The following is a 15303-nucleotide window of genomic DNA, read 5'->3' as shown; positions in this document are numbered from 1 at the left end:
CAGACACAGGGACCCAGAGGGTCTATGACATATATGCAAGGATCTGAGAGTGGGCACAGACCCTCTATGTCCCTTGGAAAGTGACTAGAGAGAAGGCAGGAAAATTAATCCCATCTTTACAAGGAACAAAGGTCTACTAACAATCTAGAGAGCACCGAAAGAGTACACTTCCCTCAAAGCTTTTGCATAATAGATTGCTAGCTGATACCTGCATCCTTGTTATACTAAGGAGGGAATCTATGAACATCATTACACTGTGTTTGTTGATCAGAACAATGAGATTAAACATTGTAGGTTTAAGCCATTAAATATTTTGTTTTTAAAACATAGCAATAAAGAACTTCTAGAAATGTGTCTTAAGGGCCAATAACGTTAGCCAGCTGCTAAACATTCCTCCTTCAAGACCTGGATTCCACCCCAATGACCCACATCGTGGAAGGAAAAATATTGACTTCTCCAAGTTGTACTCTTTTTTGTACACACATGACTCTATCATAAATGATGTAATAAACAATTTCTTCAAAAGTAGAACAATTTGAAAAAGACACAAGTACAGTGAGTTATTTGAAAATATTTTTAAGAATGAATAAATGTCTACAAATGAAAAGTAAAACAGAAAATACAGTATTCATAATCCAAATTCTCCATGTAGTATCAGCTGTACTTTGTGAGAGAAATGAGCCTGAAGTGGTTGATGAAACACTAATCAAAATAGAAGAGCCTTCCTCTCATAGTACATTCTAAAATACATCTTAATAGATTTTAAAATATGGAAAATTCTGCCAGTGATAGAATTAAAGCAAAAGAAAAGAAAAAAGTTACCTAGAAAGTTAACCAATATGTAAAAACAGTCAACACAATTTTTCCAAATCAAAGAGCCATACAAAATAAATACAATGAGGAAAATATTTTAAATTGGTGTAATGTAACTAACAGATCTTAAGGAGATGCTTATAAGAAAAAGAAATCAAATCCAATCATTTAAGCTCTAAATTAAAACATAGAAAAATAAAAATTAAGGAAGCTCACAGGAAGTAAAAATTTGGAACAGGGAGCACAATGATGCAGAATATGAGAGAAAATATAGAAAATTAATAATGCCAAAATCTAATGTGTGGATACTCATCTGGTCTATGACTATACAAATGAAGAGCAACAAGAGACAGTGGAATGGGGAGTGTGCAGACATTTCCAGTGTAGAGGGAGAGACCATGGCTTGATCTCAGACACACTAAAGGACAATGTGGATGATGCCATGACCCAGGATGAGTAACAGATGAAAAGGTGCAAATTCTTTGAAGGTTCCATGCTATCAAAACTGACTCAAAAGGAAAGGAAAATTTATGTCTCTCACGTTTATTTTATGATCATAAGTTTTCAGAAAGTGCTGCCTCTGGCAGGTGGTGGGAGTAAAAATTAACTGAAAAAGGGCACAAGAGATCTTATTAAAGGTACAGAAACATTGTAAAACTGATTTATGATAATGGCTCCACAACTTGGGAAAGTTAGTAGAAATTATTAAATTGTACACTTACAATCAATGGTTTTCATAACTAAAATGTATCTCAATAAAACTGTTTAAAATAAGATATATGAAATAATATATTTTAAAAATACTTCCCTGAGGAAGAATTACACGTCCAGATGAATATAATAAAACATTTAAGGGGGAAGCATCAATTTTTCTCAAGCCTTTTCAGAACATTGAAAAGACAAGAGAAGCAATGTAAAGAAATCAAAAATATGTGTAATCTGATGACCTTGTATATAAATCAGGTTGTAATTCACACATGTATATACGTTGAGAATAAAGAATATATATATATATATATATATATATATATATATATATCAAAGAAGGTAAACATATGAAGCATGTATATAAAAAGATGCTAATTCTTATTCTTATTTTATTATTTACTTTGGTTGTTAAGTCATAAGATTGGGCACTCATCTGTCATGAAATTCAACCTTTTTATATCCATTCAATATATAAAATTTGATATTTGAAGATATTCGTATGTACACATTGCATTGTTTAATATATTGACAAAATACATTAAAGTTAAACATCTGTCAACAGCATGAAGAAGTTGAGATAGACATACAATCAATTAATCAAATGTAGATATACACAACTTGTCAACATGGAGAAAATAAAAATTGACAGGACTCATGCCCCCCCCCCCAAAAAAGGAATATATACCATACTCCCTCCTCCCAAGGTTCAGGAATCATTATAGCAGAGGGTTTGGAAAGGATGTGAGAAGCAGACATGGTAGATGACTACAAAGAAGCAGTGCCTGGAGGTATACAAGGCAGCAGCTGGAGGTATAAACTCACAGAATTTGAAACAACACACCCAAGGCCTACACAAACTCAAGCCAGACCAAATCCTAACATGGAGCAAGGAAGCAGAAAAACATGCCACTCCCAACTGAGGAGTTATTGGCAACTGGTATTATTGGAATAGTGACAATAAGGTTTCTTTAAGAATGTAACCTTTGATGAGTCAGCAATCACTCTCCAGTGGGAAAGGACACATACCCAAGAATGTATGGCAGAAAAAAATTGGACTCGATAAAAACACATAACTGCAAAAGTGGGAAAGGAAAAGTGGATCTGGAAGGAATTGGGAAAAGTTTGAATAAAAATGAAATTAAAGAAGTGACTGTAGTGTTAGCCTTCTATTGGGAATCTCTTCTCTTTTAAAATAATGATTTATTATTTTTGTCTATGTGTATATGCATGTTCATATGTATGTATGTATAAATGCACATATGTGCCCTTGGACATGTGAGGGGAACACTGAGTATTCCTGGGATTATTGTTTTGAGCACTTGTAAGCCACCATGCAGGTTCTGGGAACTGCCTCTGCTAGAGTGTCCAGTGTTCTAATTAATGGTCCAAATCTTTAGCCTTGCAGAATGTGTTTTTGTTCATTCCAGACTGAGGTGGCAGCAACAAAACAAAACCCAAGGAAGCAATTCAACCTACACCAGGTTGATGAGCCTATTTTTCCCCCCTGAGATTACCTGTGGAAACCTAAGTGACTGAAAGGCAGCTGTACCCTGCAAAAGCCTCTGCTGTAGTCACTGTAGCTCCTTGAACAACCTTCAGCTAGTTACAACACAGAGGAACACAATATCCTCTATAATTGTTCATAAACCTGGAGAGGTGGCCCCATGATTCTTATAAGTTTTGTGAGCTCCTGAGTTTTATAAGTTTCATCTGACTGGTAAGCTGTCCTTTTCTGGCAGGGGATGTTTGTATCAAAATACACAAGATATAATTCACAGACCATATGAAGCTCAAAAGAAGGAAGACCAAAGTGTGGATGCTTCAGTCCTTCATAAAAGAGGGAAATACTCACCAGAGGTAGAGAGTGGGAGGAAATTGGAAAGAAAAGAGGAGGGGAAGGGGAAAATGGGGCGGGGGCAGGATCAGGTATGTGAGGAGACAGGATGAGATACAAGAGAGGGTCAGGAATTTGATCACAGGTGTATAGCAATGGGAATGGGGAACTGGGGTAGCCACCAGCAAGTACCAGATGCCAGGAAAGCAAGAATCTCCCAGGACCCAACAGGGATAAGTTAACTGAAATGCCAAACAAAGGGGAGGGAGAACCTTTAGAGACCATATCCAGAGGTTAGGCAAGGTCTCCAGTTGGGGTATGGGGCCACCCATTCATCTCCAAATTTTTAACCCAGAATTGCTCCTGTCTAAAGGAAATACAGAGAGGAAGTGTGTAGCAGAGACTGAAGAAAGGGCCATCCAGAGATTTCCTCACTTGGGAATCTATCTCATATATAGCCATCAAATCCAGACACTTATTATGGCTGCCAAGAAGTGCTTGCTGACAGGAGCCTGCTATAGCTGTCTCCTGAGAGGCTCTGGTACAGCCTGGCAAGTACAGAGGCAGATGCTCACAACCAACCATTGGATTGAGCACGGGGTACCTGATGGAGGAGTTTGAGGGGTTAGAAGAAGCTGAAGGGTTTCGCTACCCTATAGGAAGAATAACAATATCCAACAACCAGACACTCCCAGACACCCCCAGGAGATCCCATGGACTAAACCTCTAACCAAAGAATACACATGGAGTGACCCATGCCCCCAGGGGCATATGTAGCAAAGTATATCTTTGTGGGGCATAAATGAAAGGAGAGGCCCTTGGCCTTGTGAAGGCTCGATACCCCAGTGTAGGGGAATGCCAGGGCAGGGAGGCAGGAGTGGGTGGGTGGGTAAGGGAGCACTTTCATAGAAGCAAGGGGAGGGGGCATGCAATAGGGAATTTCTCGAAAGGAAACTGGGAAAGGGATAACATTTGAAATGTAAATAAATAAAATATGTAACCAAACCAAACAAACAAACAAAAATGAGAGAGATTAGTTACTCAAGATGCTATCACAACAGAAACAAATCCCCAGCAGGGCTTGGTGGCGCACGCCTTTAATCCCAGCACTTGGGAGGCAGAGGCAGGCAGATTTCTGAGTTCAAGGCCAGCCTGGTCTACAAAGTGAGTGCCAGGACAGCCAGGGCTACACAGAGAAACCCTGTCTCGAAAAACCAAAAAAAAAAAAAAAAAAAAAAAAAAAAAGAAACAAATCCCCAAAACAGGAATATAAATGAAAGGTAGTTAGAGACATAGGCATGTACCACAGATATCATTTACTTGACATTCCAGTAAATTAACATGTAGGCAAAGCTGCTCAAACTACAGCTGGGTATAAAAAATGTTCTAAGGAAAAAGTGGTTCATGATTTATTTTCATTGTGATGTAAATGTAATACATCTTGACTGTTTTAATTATTACTATGTAAATTTTTACATACACTTTTTCCCTTTATAAACTTATCAACCTATGTACTTAACCTAAATGCATTTTAATACATTTAAATTATGCCTCCAAAGGTAAAACCTAATAAAAATATTTAAATAATCATTCACACTTAGTAAATGAATCAACTCACTTTTTAAGATAAATTTTATTTTGGCTGATGTGTGTCTCTGAGTGTATGTATCTTCAGGTGCATGTAGGTGACTTAGAGACAGTAAATTGATCTACAGAAGATACAGTTGCACATTGAGGTGGTTAGTGGGAACTGAATCAACTCTTCTATGAGAACAGCAAATGTCAGCCAAACCATCACTATATCCCCTCAAATTAAAATGACAATATATCTGTAAATTTAAGAATGTTTTCCCCTTTGAGTCTTGTCATCTCTTTCTGAGTCCCAATTGCATGTCCTGATACTTATAATCACTGATAAGGTCTAAAGTTTTATCGTGTCTTAAGAACTTTTATATTAGGTTCATTTTGCTTCTTGTAAAATACAGATTTCCCATAAATTATATTGTGACTAATGTTGTAACTGAAATTTTAAAGAAAGCATTGACTAAAAACTGATTTACAAAGCTCTTTCAATACAAAGAATGTCTCAGGAAGTTTATATTGTAACATCATGTTCTAAACTTCAGAGAATTGGAACAAAATGAGAAGATCTGGCAAGGTTGAGGCCAAGGATCATTCAGTAAAGTACATCTCGTTCAGGCACAGGGGCCTGTTTAGATTCCCAAAACCCTTGTAAAAATCCAAGTATGGTGTGTGCACCTGTGACTACAGTACTGATTATGTGAATACTGAAACATATTTGGTGCTTGCTTCCCAATCTACTTGCATTAGTGAGCACCAGGTTCCAAGAGAGGCTCGGGCTGCCACTTAGAATCTACATAGACATGCATATGCACATGTGCCTGAAGTACATGTACATGCACACATTTGGACATATATACCCTGATACATGCATGAAAATGGCCATTATAAAACTTTGAATATAAAACGCCACTTGCTTTTATTGCTTCAGTCTGTTAAGATGGTTCAACAGGTAAAGGTACTTAAGGAATGATCCTTATAACCTGAGTTTGATTCACAGGACCCACATGTTGGAATGTGAGAAATGACTTCTGAAATTTTTACCCTAACCTGCAAAATTTCTCCAATGCTATTCAGTGTAACTTCTATCAAAACCTAGTATTTTATTACTCTGGGGATCCTTTCAAACGCTCATAAACTTATTTTATCAAATAGAAATTCAATTAAATGATATTCTATAAAATATCAGACCACCCACATCTCAATATTGTCAATTTCTCTAAAATCCAGAAAGTCTAAGCAAATATTAGCCTAGTAAATCTAGAGAGCCAGGATAACTAAAGATAGTGTAGCTTTATAGATGGACTCCTTCCTTAAGGACATTAGTTTAAAAATTATGATTAAATTAATGTCTACATTTTATGTCAATGCATTGGCCTTATTGATTTGACAAGCTGATACATAATGGCAGTGATGAGGAAAAATGAATGTGAGTATTCTCAGATCTCTGCAGTTTTCTATGTCTTTCTTACCCACTGCAAGCTCTTTCGCCAAGTCCTTTCTTCAAAATTAAAAATGCATAATTTATATTACTTTTAGGGAAAAGTAAGTGTACTGCTGAACGAGGGCATGGTGCTGCTGGAAGCTTTGCTTCTGTACAATAATTTGTTTATTTTCTCCAAAGTTACTCAGAATAGAACGAGAACATTTGTTCAGGTCAATCAGACAAGAGGAATGAAAGATACACAAATTATTTTTTTGCAGATGGCATGTTTCTGTCCATACAAAAACTTAAAACCACCTAACTGCTGGTTAGGAGTAAGTCCACTGAAGGAGACTACAAAATCAATACACAAAACAATTTTTCTGTATATTAATAAATTTGCTGAGAAAGAAATGATGAAAGCAATTGCATTTACAATAGCAAAACAAATATGTACATTTAAATATATGGATGAACTGAACTACAGAAGTAAAAAAAAAAAAAAAAAACCTCACAAGTATGAATTACAAAACTCTTATTAGAGATTTTGAAAAATAACTCTACAATAGGGAGAGATATTCCATGTTCATGGATATGAAAAAATACTAGTTAAAATATTTCTGGTACCTGAAAGAGTCTATACAACACAGTTGCATCAAGATATCAATGAGTTTTTTCAAAGAACCAGAAAACACAATTCTATTAATTTACCTGCAAACACAAAAAGCAAAGCTTGAAACATCATGATACCTGGTGTGAAGACATATTACATAAATATAGTAATAAAACTGTTATGGTATTTAGCATAAAATGCAGGTACTCTGTTGAATTAAGTAGAATAGAGTATCTGAAGAAAACCCAGGTTTCTCAACTAATTGATTCTCAGTGAAGAAGCAAAGAATACACACTGCAGAAGAGCCAGCTGCTTCCAGAAATGATGCAAGTGACATTGGATAGTCAGATAAAGAAGAGCAAAACAACATCAACTTGGAATGGATCAGTCATTTTAATATCTGACACTCTGAGACTACTAGAATAGGAGAAAACTGCCACCATATTGGTATATGAATTTTCTGGATTGGCCACCCAAAGTATAAGCTACACAAACAAAATTTATGAAATGTGACTATGTACAACTCAAGAACGCTGGCGTATCAAAGATTTTATCTAAGAGAGGATTAATTTCCAAACTAAGTAAAGAACTCAAAACGCATCATACATAAAAGAATACAATCTTTTTTAAAGTGGGCCCATAGATCTGAGTAAGACACCACAAAAGAACTGGTGCCTATGACAAGTTAATGCCTGAGTCATTCTCTTCAACACCATTGCTCATGAGGGACATGAAACAAAACTGAAACGATGGATATCTCACTCTAGTTAGAGCAGTTATTATACAAAGAGAAGAATCAAACACACATCCCCAGTCTAGCACGTAGAAACAAATAATAACAGCAAAATCTCCTTAACATAGCAAATGTAAGTCTGGCCGCTGTGGATAACTGTGTAAAGCTTCCCCTAAAATCTAAAAATAGAATTACCACATGATCTAGCAGTCTGACTCTTGACAGTATTCCCAAAGGAAATGGAGACAGTGTACAAAGCAAAGATGTGTTTATTATCATGCTATTCACAGTAGCTAAAAACCAACCTAGGTGCCTATCAACACATCAGTGTATGAAGAAAAGGTGGTAAGTACCCACAAGAAAGTGTTACCTAGGTATAAAGAGCTATGAAGTAATACCAGAAGCAGGAAAAATGTTTCATATGGAGGATGTTGCACCAAGCAAAATATTCCAGGCTAAAAAAAAAAAAAAGACAACATGTATTCACTAACCTATGTAAAACTGTAGGAGAGAAGTAGACTTGAAGACTGTATCTATTACAGGGGATGAGGGTGCAAGGAGGATGGCTAAATATTATGAATATGAAGTATAGGCATGTGTAAAATTTCATACTTGTTGCTGAATAGGTAGCTTGATGGTTAACAGTACTTACTGCTCTTGCACAAGACCTACCTTCAGTTATTCTTATTCACACGACAACTCACAGTTACCTGGTACTCCAGTTTTGGCACAGCCAATGCCCCCTTCTGATCATTGGGTCTGGACATGTGTGGTGCATACCTATATACTGAGGCACATACAAGCACTCATAAAATAAATACTTACTTTAAAAATATCACACAGAATACCAATTAATGTATGTGAGTTAAAAATGACTCATTCATATATATATATATATATATATGTGTGTGTGTGTGTGTGTGTGTGTGTAGAAGGCAATATTAGGGCAATCATATAACTTATTGTCTAAATCAAGACATTTTTGGACTAAAAGGGGACACCTTTAATCATTTTTGTCAAGAGATAGACATGGTTGTACATGCCTTGAATCTCAGTTCTTCACAGGTAGATCCAGAGGTTGAGGAAGTGAAAGCAGCAAGTTAGTCTCAGTCATGAGTTCCAGGAAAGACAGGGCTATATCATAAGGGAAATTAGAGGTCTGGTGGGGTGGGGGTGGGGTAGAGATACCCTCATGGAAACAGGGGGTAGGCAGGAGGTATGGGATGTAGAACAGATGAAGAGTGGACCAGGAGGGGAGTAAAATCTGGAGTTTAAAATAAAAATAAAAATAATAATAAATAATAAAGAGACCAGTAAAAATAAGAGACTTGAATTGTGATATATGGATATATGTAAATATGTGAAATTTTGAATTACTATTTTATTCTTCCACTATTTTAGTATGATCTATAATATATCTAGCTGGATAAGTTATTTAATCTAAAAATAATATCTGCAGTCTAAAAAAGATACTCATAATCATCCCTATAATGTTAAGAGAAACTAATAAATAATGTAATAAAATTATTATTTGCCTAATTAGTCAGCAGTATATAATGAATACCCTACAAAATGTGGATAAATTTTATGCAATATAGACCTTAGTAAATTTCACTAAGACATAAGACATAGTTTCTATTGTTGCTATGACAAAACTCTCTGAGAGAAAAATCTTAGGGGAGGACAGAACTTTTAGGGCTGGCAATTTCACAGGATTTTGTTTTTTGTGGCAGAAAGCATGGCATTAGAACATCTCCAGTCTGTGGTGGCAGAATCAGGAACTCATTTTGCCAGCTTGTTCACCTAGAGGGGACTGGAATGCACAAGTTAGCAGGAAGTGGACCTTAGCTAACAGCCTTCCAAGACCTGCCCCTGGTGATCTGTTATGTCTGCTAGTCAAACCACATCTTAAAAGGGCTGGACGTAACATCATAAGGGCCACTTAGGATGACTTCGTGGGTAAAAGTGGTTACCCACAGACCTGATGACTTGAGTTTCACACCTGGAAACCATGTGGTGGAAGGAGAAAATTGTTGACTCCTGCAAGTTGTTCTCTGACTTCCAAATGTGTACTGTGGCATGTGTACCTACCTCCCCAACAAAATAAATAAGTAGAATTTGGAAATTAAAAGATGGAGGTAGACCTAAAGGGGGAGTATTAATTATAGTGAGGTAATGGAAGGAAGGTTTGTGAATATGATAAAGATATTATATATGCATGTATAAAATATTATACTTGGGGCTGAAGATGCACAGTGGTTAAGAACACTTAGTGCTCTTGCCAAAGACTGGAACACAGTTCCCACCATTCACATTAAGTGACTCGAAACTGCCTGTAACTCCTGTTCCAGATCTGATGCTCTTTTCTGATCTTTGTGGACATAAACATTAATATACTTAAAATAAATAAAAAAATCAATACTTTAGAACCAACCTCACACTTTGGACACTACACACATAAAATATGAGTCTGTGGGTGAGATTTCAGACAAGGACACAGAATTCCTTAATCTAATGTGTTCTCTTGAATTTGATCCTAACTCAATGGTGGCTATAAAAATATTTACTGTTTAATATTTAGTATTAATCCTCAGTTAATATCACCTAATCATTTCTATTTTCATTCTAGGTGATGTAGAAGAGAGAGGAATATTAATAACAATGATAAGGATATTGACTACACAGCTTCTTTTTTGAGGAACTCAACTTCATCCAACTTGATGTTTTAGTTAGTAAACACCACTCAGCAACTACCAGCAGGTGCTCCCCATGTACAAAGGTGAAATACGTCTTCTTAGATCCAAATATTTCTTTAAAAATGCAGTCATATCAATTTAACAGAGTGATTTAGGGAAGAGAGTTAACACTTACACCTGTATTCCGGGCTTTGGATCATTTCTACATGGATTTCTTAGGTTTCTACCTAGAGTGACAAACCCCATACTTTCTAGAACAGGGAAAGACAGCCTATGAGATGAAGCCAATGCAAAACCAAGTGACCTAAAAGGCAGAAAGTGGGTCTAGCTGAGCCTGAATATACCGATCAGAAAAGGTGTTTTATTTTAATATTTTACATATTTTTCTTTCTGTCTCTGTGTCTCTGTCTCTCCCTCTGTCTGTCTCTGTTTTTCTGTCTCTGTATCTCTGTGTCTTCTCTGTGTCTGCTCTCTCTCTCTCTCTCTCTCTCTCTCTCTCTCTCTCTCTCTCTCTCTCTCTCTCTCTCTCTCTCTCTCTCTCTGTGAGTATGAATATGTATGTGTCTTCTTGAATGTGTGAATGTTACATAAAGAATTGTGGAAACTTGGAACTCCTTCCACCCTGTGAGTCCTGGGTATTAATCTCTGGACATCAAGTTACACAGTAGATGCCTTTATCCGGGAGAACCATTCCAACAGCCTGGTTTTTGTTTGGTTTTTTATTACTTAAATAAGCAAGTTAGCTTGAGTCTCTTTTTTTTAACAGTTGCAGAAATCTTAATCTTAAAAGGGTAAATATCCTTTGATCTTCTAAGTAAAAGTCTTTTACTTTGGACTTCTGTGTCATCATACATGATTCATGGATATGGGAAGGTGACATCAACTATGTTTCAGCTCTAAATATGACCATCCTCATTCTGTGTTTGTCTCATTTTCCTAGTTCTCTTACTATGTGCAAAATCTTTACCCATTATTCTCCTCTCTAAACCAAATGGGAGGTCTTTAAGCTAAGATCTTTCTCTTTTTATCAATTTGAACTTTCTCATTCTGGATTGATTATTTCTATACATTTAATGAAAAAGAATCTCATAGATTTACAAGGCTATGTTGAAGCATGCAGTTCATCATTAGGATCTGCAAATACTAGGTGAGTTGAAGCACAAAGTCCTTGATTTGATTCTGGATATTTTCCTTCTTTGTTAATAAGCTCTCATTATTTCTACTCAGGTCATTTTTCTATGATTCCTCTCTTGTCCTAGAGAAAAAGTTGTCCGTGATTACATATAAACCCTCTGTTCATGTGTGTATCTTTTTTTCCATTGAACTTTCAAGAACTTTCTATTCCTTACTTTAACTGTTGGCTTTTGGAAACAACTACACATATTACACTTTTCTGCCAACTTCCATAGAAGGCAAATATCTATAATTTGTAGATCTCTTTCAACTACACATTGCAGAATTCTTAGGTGAGCCAAATGAAACAAAAGTATGATTGTTTTGCTGACTTGTGTTGCTGAATAATCCATGACAACAAAAGGCTTCTAGGAATTTTAGTTTAAGGACGTTAGACAAGCCGTAGCTAGAAGCTGCAGAGATGGATCCACAGTTAAGTATACTTACTGCTATCTATGCAGCTAGAGACACTAGCACTGGGGGCACTGATTAGTTAATATTGTTGTTCCACCTATAGAGTTGCAGACCCCTTCAGCTCCTTGGGTACTTTTTCTAGCTCCTTCAGTACAGGGGAACACCAGGGCCAAGAAGTGGGAGTGGGTGGATAGGGGAGCAGGGCAGGAGATATAGGGGAATTTTGGGATAGCATTTGAAATGTAAATGAAAAAAATCTAATAAAAAAAAATATTCACTGCTCTTGGAGAATACCAGAGTTTGTTTATTGACATCCATGTGAGGAAACTCACAATAGCTTATTACTGTATTTGGAAATGATCTAAAGTCCTTTATTCACATCCATGGGCAATGTCACTTAACTTTTGAGGCATACAAATAATAATAATAATAATAATAATAATAATAAAAATAGTAATAGTAGTATGTTATGAGGGACTCAGGATATACCTCAATGGGCAAGGAATTTGCCCAACATGCATAAATTCTTGGCTTTGATACCTACCAACCAATAAAACTAAAGTGGTAGTGCCTATATACAATTTCAGAACTAGGGTTGTGGAGTGAGATGAATCAGAAGTTCAAGGTCACCATCCCCCATAGAAAAGCTAGCTTGTGCAACACCAGAATATGTTTCAAAACAAAACAAAACAAAACAAAACAAAACAAAACAAAACAAAACATAAGAACATGTCTTTTTTTTTCAATTTTTATTAGATATTTTCTTCATTTACATTTAAAATGCTATCCCAAAAGTCCCCTATACCCTCCTCCCCACCCTGCTCCCCTACCCACCCATTCCTACTTCTTGGCCCTGGCATTCCCATGTACTTGGGCATATAAAGTTTGCAAGACCAAGAGCCTCTCTTCTCAATGATGGCCAACTAGGCCATCTTCTGCTACATATGCATCTAGAGACATAAGCACTGGGGGTACTGGTTAGTTCATATTGTTGTTCCACCTATAGGGTTGCAGACCATTTCAGCTCCTTGGGTACTTTCTCTAGCTCTTCCATTGGAGGCCCTGCGTTCCATCAAATAGATGACTGTAAGCATCCACTTCTGTATTTTCCAGGCACTGGCATAGCCTCACACAAGACAACTATATCAGGGCCCTTTCAGCAACATCTTGCTGGCACATGCAATAGTGTCTGCGTTTGGTGGCTGATAACTAAGCCATACAAAGATCCAACAAAGAAAGAGAAATTCAGACCAATTTCCCTTATGAATATCAATGCAAAAATACCCAATAAAATCCTCGCAAACTGAATCCAAGAACACATCAAAATGATCATCCATCATGACCAAGTAGGCTTCATACCAGGGATGCAGGGATGGTTTAATATATGGGATTCTATCAACATAATCCACTATATAAACAAACTCAAAGACAAAAATCACATGATCATCTCATTAGATGCTGAGAAAGCATTTGACAAAATCTAACACCCCTTCATGATAAAAGTCATAGAAAGATCAGGAATTCAAGACCCATACCTAAACATAATAAAAGCAATATATAGCAAACCAGTAGCCAACATCAAACTAAATTGAGAGAAACTCGAAGCAATCCCACTAAAATCGGGGAGTAGACAAGGTTGCCCACTTTCTCCCTACCTATTCAATATAGTACTTTAAGTCCTAGCCAGAGCAATTCAACAACAAAAAGAGATCAAGGGGATACAAATTGGAAAGGAAGAAGTAAAAATATCACTATTTGCAGATGATATGATAGTATATATAAGAACATGTCTTTCACAATCTTTTGCTTTTTCATCTGCCATGGCTCATCTCTCAGTACTGCTCAATAAGAGAGATACACACAATAAGCCCTGCTTTGGAGCATCTTTAAAGGGAAAATATCCAAACATAATAGAATTTTCTTTGTTAATGTCCACAGAACAGTATTTTCAAAAGGAACTATAAGAAATAATTGAATTGAGTAAATCAAGTCATGTTTTAGCACATCAACAGCCACAGGGCTTGATGCACTAGCTAGAATCATGTGAGAATGGAGGACCTATTTTCTTTTGTAAATAGCAGGTGCTTACTCAACATAGACAGTAACCATCAAATATCTTCTGTAGTGTGACACACTCTCATTTACAGCCTTTGTAGGATTTGTGTAGTAAAGTAGCAGGTTCAAGACAAAAGCTACATAGCATGCTGTTACTGACTCTGTCAAACATTCTGTTATCCATGCCACTTCTACCTCCTCCTGAAGAATACAGGTTGAAACAAAAGGATAAGAGCCAATGATTGTTACAAAGAGATGAAATCAGTTACCCATGATTTGGATACATTCCAGGTGGTGTAGATAGTCAAGAGAAAAGTTTATATTTTAGTTTAGTATAACATACTTCCTTGATAACTTCTGCATGTAGCCTTACAAATGCATGGCAAAAAATATTTAAATATTTGTCTCTTGTGTCTAGATAGAACCATCAGTTTCTAGTGTAGATCATGGTGATGGGCATCGATTACCTTTTGTAGAAAATCCTGGCTCTCACAACTGCAAGATTCCTTAAAGATCTTATTATTTTCTTCAGAATCTTGTTTTGATTACAATGTTAGAAAAATAACTAGACACAAGGGCCAATATACCACTGACTTCAAGTTTGAGTCTACTTCATCTAAATCTGTTATTCACCACTATGACCAATATTGCCCTCCAGTGGATATTTGGCATAATCTGGAGTATTTGTCACTGTCTATACTGGGAGATATTTTCTGATCTACCTAATAGGTTGAAGCTGGATACTCTTAAAATAAGTTCTTCCAGACCATAGGACTATATCATCAAAACACATTCAGCCCTCAAGTTTGCATAATGCTGTTGGAGATTATCTAAATTAATAACCTAGAAAAATGAGAAAAACTCCCGCATTACACTTATTACTATTTTTACAATTCACAGTAAACTCAAACAGGAAGAGAATGGATTGAACACATGCAATACAGAGAAGTGTCAGTAATGATTTCAGTCCTCTTCCTGATGCTTTTTCAACCTATAATTTCAAGTAGGTACGACCTACTATGGCTTAAGATCTGAGTTCCTGGGAGCTTGGAAGCATAGAAATCTAAAATTAGAAGCACAACTCAGTGAAACTGAAAACACCCTCGTTCTTCTTCCAACTATATTTTATTGTAGAGTCATGACTTCAAAAAAAATCTCGCCGGGCATGGTGGCGCACGCCTTTAATCCCAGCACTTGGGAGGCAGAGGCAGGCGGATTTCTGAGTTCGAGGCCAGCCTGGTCTACAGAGTGAGTTCCAGG

General features: G+C 36.6%; 1 long non-coding RNA gene across 1 annotated transcript in view; it reads left to right on the top strand.

The window, feature by feature from the left end:
- The window catches only part of LOC115031300, a 12641-nt gene extending 2175 nt beyond the window's left edge, over window positions 1–10466 (top strand). Inside the window, exon 3 of the long non-coding RNA XR_003836912.1 lies at window positions 10335–10466. This is a non-coding gene — a long non-coding RNA (uncharacterized LOC115031300). The remainder of the gene's footprint in view (window positions 1–10334) is intronic.
- The last annotated feature ends 4837 nt before the right edge of the window (window positions 10467–15303 follow it).

Source organism: Mus caroli, chromosome 6 (assembly GCF_900094665.2).
Source record: "Mus caroli chromosome 6, CAROLI_EIJ_v1.1, whole genome shotgun sequence".
NCBI classification, from domain to species: domain Eukaryota; kingdom Metazoa; phylum Chordata; class Mammalia; order Rodentia; family Muridae; genus Mus; species Mus caroli.
Note: the sequence above shows the minus strand (reverse complement) of the source record. Positions and strands in the feature narration are given on the sequence as shown.